The sequence below is a fragment of the Stegodyphus dumicola genome, chromosome 2, assembly GCF_044657685.1.
Source record: "Stegodyphus dumicola isolate Sdum_Otavi_A_Nest chromosome 2, ASM4465768v1".
Taxonomy (NCBI): Eukaryota; Metazoa; Arthropoda; class Arachnida; order Araneae; family Eresidae; genus Stegodyphus; species Stegodyphus dumicola.
Window position 1 is genome coordinate 117648161 of NC_140769.1, and position 7288 is coordinate 117655448.

The following is a 7288-nucleotide window of genomic DNA, read 5'->3' on the forward strand; positions in this document are numbered from 1 at the left end:
TTCTTTATCTTTTATTATAACACATATTGAGAAATCAGGGAACATAAATTGAATAACATATATTGAGAAATTAATAATATTTTATAAATTTATCTTGCCATGCAACTTTTCCTTCATTATTTACATAATCGCAAATTTTTTCTCGCATTAGCCTTGCTTCAGCAGACCCTGTGTTATAACCATTTTGTTTACACAGGGATTTCATCTTACTTAGCGATTCCTCATATCGCCATGATCCAGGTATAAAATTAAAGTCCTCATCTTCATGATCGATTAGTTCTCTTGGTGTAAACAATTGCCTGGACGGTCTTTCTCGTAGAAAGTTATGCAAACAGCAACATACAGAAACAATTTTATCAACTGTCGCAGGAGGCAGCTGTATTGGTTGCATCAAGATACGAAATCTATTTGATAATATCCCGAATGCATTTTCAACAACACGCCTTGCCCTGGACAGTCGATAATTGAAAATCCTTTGCTGAGGAGAGATATTTTTACCAGGATATGGCCTCATCAGATAACATTTCAAAGGAAACGCCTCATCTGCAACCATAAAATAATTCACAGGCTCACTACCTGGAATCAAAGGTGTTGGGCTGGGCAGATCAAGCAAGTTATTGTCTAGCATCGAAAATAAACTTGTTTGGGCAAAAACTTCTCCGTCTGATATTCGTCCATTACATCCAACATCAATAAATGTAAATTTATAATCTGCATCAACTGATGCCATCAGCACAATGCTGTTGAAACTTTTATAATTGTAAAAAGTGCTGCCACCCCCTGCTGGTGCTTTTATCATAACGTGTTTTCCATCGATGGCACCAACACAGTGTGGCAGGTTCCACTTTTCAGCAAAAGCTTCTTCTATGGCTTTCCACTCCTGAGCAGTGTTTGGTGTCTACGAAATGAGAAAATAAGTATTAATTATGAAACTGAAAAAAGGATGCGAATACAAAGTATAAATGCAGAAAATGCTATTTAAATATTGGCAAATAGTAAAATCAAATATTTTATCAACGAATATTAGCTACTCATTTGTTATAATAAAATTCACGTCAAAGAAATAGATAAAAAAATGTGCTTATATATTTTGGTTGTGTTCCTATGTTTCACTTTTTATCTAATTTTTCCCCATTTTTTTCTCTCTTGTTTTTGTTAAAGTTTTTAAAGTAATGAATGTGTCAGATACAATAAATGGAATTAAAGCTAAGTGACTGTGGGTAAATGAATGTTTTTGATCACAATACCCATACAGACAGAAAAACTGATAATTTTTGGAAAATAAATGATTAAAAAATAAGCTGTTGTTGTACAAACAATAATACAATAAACAAAAAGGGCTTATGCTTGTTTGTACACAGAAACAGAATTTTCATTTAAACAAGATGTTTAAACATTTTATAACTGAATATATATGCTTTCTAATTTGAAGAAAACTCAAAACTAAAAGTGTCTATTGAAGAATTTTGGATGAACCCATAGGTGGTCAATTTAGCAGATTCATTATGTGTTTTATACAGGGTGGATACTAGGTTGTCAATTTGCTGTCCAATGCAATCTCTGCAGTTCCTACATTCTATTGCTAGATGCCTCCCTAATTATAAAACAATGTTTATTATGATTTTTCCAAAATCAAATAATCATATCTCTTCTTATAAATGAAAATTTTATTTAAATATACTGAAAAGCATAAACAACATTATGACAGACATTCCCATTGAAAATGGTTCATTCTAGAATTTGAGTCAAATTATAATCTAGAGCATGGACCAACAAACTGGTGCCTGCAAAAGAATTGTAAAATTTTAAGAAGCTGACGAGATATTTTAATGTTGAGTGGGAAAAACAATTTCATTTATAACTTAAAATTATTTTCTTAAATTGTTGGTCGCGACCCCCATAGGAGGTCGCCAAAACATTTTAGCAGTTTTTGATAATCCTTTAACTTATTCCAATAATTTTACAATTACCGAATATTTTTACACAATGTATCTGAAAATAGATAAAGATAAGGCAATGCATAAAGTTCTCTTTCTAACTGAACAAAAATCTGATTTTGCGAATTTAATTCATAATAAGTTATGGCTACAAAAGCTGCATTATTTGAGTGACATATTTGAAAAACTAAATGATCTAAATTTGTCGTTTCAAGAAAAAGGTTGCAACATAGTCATATTCAAATTAAAAATTGATGCTTTATTAAGAAAATGACCATATGGTAAACTATGATGGAAAAGAGTTTGTTAGAAATGTTTGTCGCAACAACTGAATTTTTAAATGAAAATGATGAAATAGATAAATCAAAAAGATGTCTTGAGAAAAACTTTTAAGAAATATTTCCCTTCAAATTTTAGTGTCAAAGAACTAATATGGATTGTGAAACTATTTAGAATTAATGTGGAAAATATTACTCATTTGCCATTAAAATCACAAGAAGAACTTGCTGATTTATCAAATAATTCGGGATTGAAACTTTATCTTTAATACGAAGTCTTGAGAAGATTTTTTGCTAGCAATTGCAAAAGATTTCCAACAATTTCTGAAACTGCCATAAACTTTTACCTTTTTCTGCAACATATTAGTGAGAGACATTTTCATCTCTAACCACCATAAAATCAAAAGTGTCAATCAAAAAAGTTTAAAAAGCCCTGATTTATTACATGGTAAAAAGTGCATGCTTATGCAACTGAAGTATAATGGTTAGTGTAAAATATACACTCACGTTTGTGAAAATTGCAACACCATGAAGGACTTACGCGAGTGAGCTGAAATTTTCAGGAAATGCAAAGTAGCGCATGATATGCAAATGATTAGAATTGCAAATCCGTAGCGCATGCGTATGCTGAGCAGCGCCCTCTGAACGGCTGATGGATCCGAATAAATAGACGGCTGTAGCGAGGCGTGTATGGTTATCGGTGGTTATCTGCTAGTGGTAAACGTTAACTCAATCTGTACTTATGCCTCGTCGACGAAAGAGAGCGAGATTTGAACGAGGGAGAATCATCGGCCTTCGTGAAGCTGGATTGTCGTATCGTGCAGTAGCCTCTCGTGTGCAGCGTAACAGCAGCACAGTGATGCGCGTTTGGAAGCAGTGGACGGACGAGTGTCGGACAACTCGGAAATCCGGGAGTGGACTCCGAAATGTGACGTCAGCTCGCGATGATAGACACCTGGTCCGCATGGCGCGGACGGACCGTACAACTTCCTCTAGACAATTGGCAGCACTGTGGTCAATAGCTACAGGTGTTTCATTGTGTGCTTCATCAATTCGTAGACGTCTGCTGCAGTGTGGACTGCGCGCACGGACTCCTTTATACAGGATCCCCCTAACGCACGACCATCGCCGCCTGCGGCTACAATGGGCCAATCAGCGTAGAGACTGGCGTGCAGATTGGCAGCATGTCGTGTTTTCTGACGAATCCCGCTTTAATTTGTGGTACCATGATGGCCGCATTCGTGTCAGACGCTATGCCGGTGAACGCCACCTTCCGGAGTGCATTATCGAACGCCACAGTGGACGAATACCCGGAGTTATGGTCTGGGGCGCCATAGCATATCATAGACGATCTCAATTGCTACGAATTGTGGGCAATCTGAACAGCAACCGGTATATCCGTGAAGTTCTACAGCCCGAAGCTGTTCCCTTCCTTCAAAGCTTGCCAGGCGCTGTATTTCAACAGGACAATGCCCGCCCTCATACTGCTCGGATTGTTAAATCCTTCTTTGCAGCGCAGCAGGTACAGCTTCTTCCTTGGCCTGCGTGTTCCCCGTCGCCAATTGAACATGTGTGGGATGTCATTGGTCGGCGTCTTGCTCGTGATCCTCGTTCTGTTGCGTCTGCAGACGAACTTTGGGTACGCGTACAAACGATATGGAATGGTCTTCCTCAGTCAGACATTCAAACTTTGTTTGACTCCATGCCACGTCGTGTAACAGCACTTATTGCGGCGCGTGGTGGCTACACAAAATACTGATTCTGATCTCTTGTTATTGTTTGTTTGCTTTGAACATTTAATCATTTATTTGTACCACTACCACTCAACTGTGTATTAAATTGCATTCAATTATGACGATTCCTTCTTGGTGTTGCAATTTTCACAAACGTGAGTGTAACTTGGAGAGACATTTCATCAGTACGGTGTTTGCATAACATTTTCAAGAGAATGTTACATGAGTAATGAAATTCCAATTGCTATACTAAATCTCTCTCTGCTAGTACTTACAAAGAAAAAACTCAAAGTTATCCGTTATCCAGATACCCCAATGCAACTATTATTTTATGACTTTAATTGTAAATAGGTTACTTAAATTTAAATATCGCAAAGCCTCGAGGACTATCTGTGTAAGAGGAGGGATACCTTCGTAGAGGCCTTTCTAAGGGAAACTAGCTCATATTTATGTTACACATGGGGTAACCACAAAAACCAACCATGCAGCCAACCTGTTCGCCTGGGACGGAACCCAAGCCAGATCGAACTACCAGTATTCAGTTGTCTTAACCACTCAACCACTGGTGGGGCTCTTAATTCTAAATAGAAAATTATACATTGCAATCCTGTAATACTCTTTTTAAATGAATCACATTTCAAGGAAAACAAGCTCTGAAGTTAATTCAATATTACAAATTTGAGAAAAATTCAACTTAACATTAGTATCCTGATCCTGTAAAAATGAACATTTTTTTTAAAAATTAAAAGGTCATGATGTTGTTGTGAATTATAAGACCTCATATGTAACATTGATATATTAAGTTTTAACTCACCTTTATGTAATCTTGCATGCATTCCCATAAAGCATCCAATACTTCTGGTATCACTCTTGACAATGTTTGTTTAGGTATTCTAAACAAATACTGTAAATTTGAATAGGAACACCCTGTAACATAATAAAAAACTTAAAAAATAAATTTATTAAAAATGATGTAGTGATATAATTATGATATTTATTCATTATAAATTACTCAAAAATTAAAAAAATTGTGGTTAAAATTATTGTTTGAATTTGTATTTCAATTTTTGTGAATTTGATTTATTAATTTTATAAAAATTAATTGATTTTTTTTCAATAAAATAAAAATTAACTTACCACCAGCTAGAAAGCGTAAAGTAACATGCAGCCTCTCAGATGGTGAAATTGCACAACGCATAATCGTATCCTGTTTTTTAATTTTGCTGCTCACTAAGTTTAATAAATAATCAAAATCGCACGGCATCATTCGCAAATACTTTCCAAAGTCCACCCTGTATTCAAAACGCAGCTCCACCTGTCTTACCACCTGTCAATACCACCTGTCTTCAAAACGCAGCTCTTGAAACAGGGTATTATGGGCTCCATGAATTTCTCTGCGTTTCACCCAATTTCTCGTCCAAATACGCTTTCTTTTTTCTTCTTCTGCAGCAGCAGCAGCGAGGATCAAAATCGCAGATGTTGCTACAGTAGCAATTAACGGGAAATCTTCATCCATTTTTATTATTGTCGCCTAAATTCACTCCCGCACAGTTTTGTTTTCACAGTTGTTGATAGTGTGACAGTGATTGGTTAAGGCATTTCCTGTACCGACGACAAAATCGTTGCGTGTGGACAAGCAAGCTCTCGCAGATAAAATCGTACGAGAAAGTCGGCCGATAAAATCGGTACGTGTAGACGGGCCTTTACGTAAATTTTTTCTGCATGGTTAAAATATTTATTGTTATCATGGTAAAATATCAATAGTGTATCCTCATCCTACAATATTTGTGCTGTTAAGTGTTTATTAATTAAAGTGAAAATTATCTATCAGTATGGCCGACGATATTCCACCAGAACCACAAATCACACGCCTTGCGGTGAAGCCACCGCCTTTCTGGAAAAATAATCCTTCATTGTGGTTCGCTCAGATCGAAGCACAATTTTCTATCACTCGCATTAGTGAGGATTCTACAAAATTCAACCATGTAGTTGCAGCAATTGAGTCTGATATTCTGAATTTAGTGCATGACTTAATTCTCAAACCACCTGATTGTGATAAATACTCCAAACTGAAACAGCGGCTCATTGAAATCTATTCAGAAAGTGAATCTTCAAAAATACGTACTTTACTACAAGGACTTGAACTTGGAGATCAGCGACCTTCATATTTGTTGTATCTGAACTCTCTACAAGTCTTCATGCTTCAAGGAGATACAATCGATCAAATCAGGGCCCACGTAATAAATTGCGTGCGCGAAGCAGGAGTCGATCTCGTCACAATACTCGAACGCAGTACAAAGAACCTACAAGTGGCATATGTTTTTATCATATGAATTTTGGCGCTCAAGCTCACAAGTGTGCCCCTCCATGCACTTTTGTACAAGCGGGAAACTAAATGGGCGGTCTTCTGCTGGCCAACAGAATGTCCGCCACATCGACAGAATAGTACTGGCTGATCGTTCAACTCAGTTATGTTTTCTAGTAGATACTGGAGCTGACATATCAGTGCTCCCGAGAACTAAAACAAATGCTCACCAACTTAATAAACTTGTACTGTATGCAGCCAATGATACCCAAATTCCAACCTACGGCACCAAACACTTGACTTAAACTTGCGCCTGACTTTCAACTGGCCTTTTATTATTGCGGTTGTAACTCAAGCAATTATTGGTGTCGACTTCTTGACACATTTCCACCTTCTAGTGGATGTCAAGAATAATTGCTTAATCGATGCTACAACTCAGCTGACATCACAGGGCCAATCTTCTCACATATCGAACGTACCTACCAACATAAGTGTTGTATCGGGCAGCACACGGTTTCATCGGTTATTAGCAGAATTCCCTGACATTTTAAAACCATCCAAATCAGGGCAGCATACTCATCAGCCAGAAGTGTATCATCACATTGAAACACATGGCCCAGCTGTATTTTCCAAGCCTCGTCGTCTTTCTCCAGAGATGTTAAAAGCTGCTCGCAAAGAATTTGAATTCATGCTAACACAGGGAACCATTCGCCCATCTAAAAGTCCATGGGCCAGTCCACTTCACATGGTTAAAAAGTCTAATGGTGGCTGGCGGCCTTGCGGAGATTATCGTCGACTTAATGCCGTCACAGTCCCTGACAGATATCCAGTCCCGCATATCCAAGACTGTACCCATCTTTTTCATGGAACAAACATATTTTCTACCCTCGATCTTGCCAGAGCATATCATCAGATCCCAGTGCATGCTGAAGACCAAGACCAAGACCGCAGTGACTACACCATTTGGTCTCTTTGAGTACTTATATATGCCATTTGGTTTTCGCAATGCTGGCCAAACATTTCAGCGTTTCATAC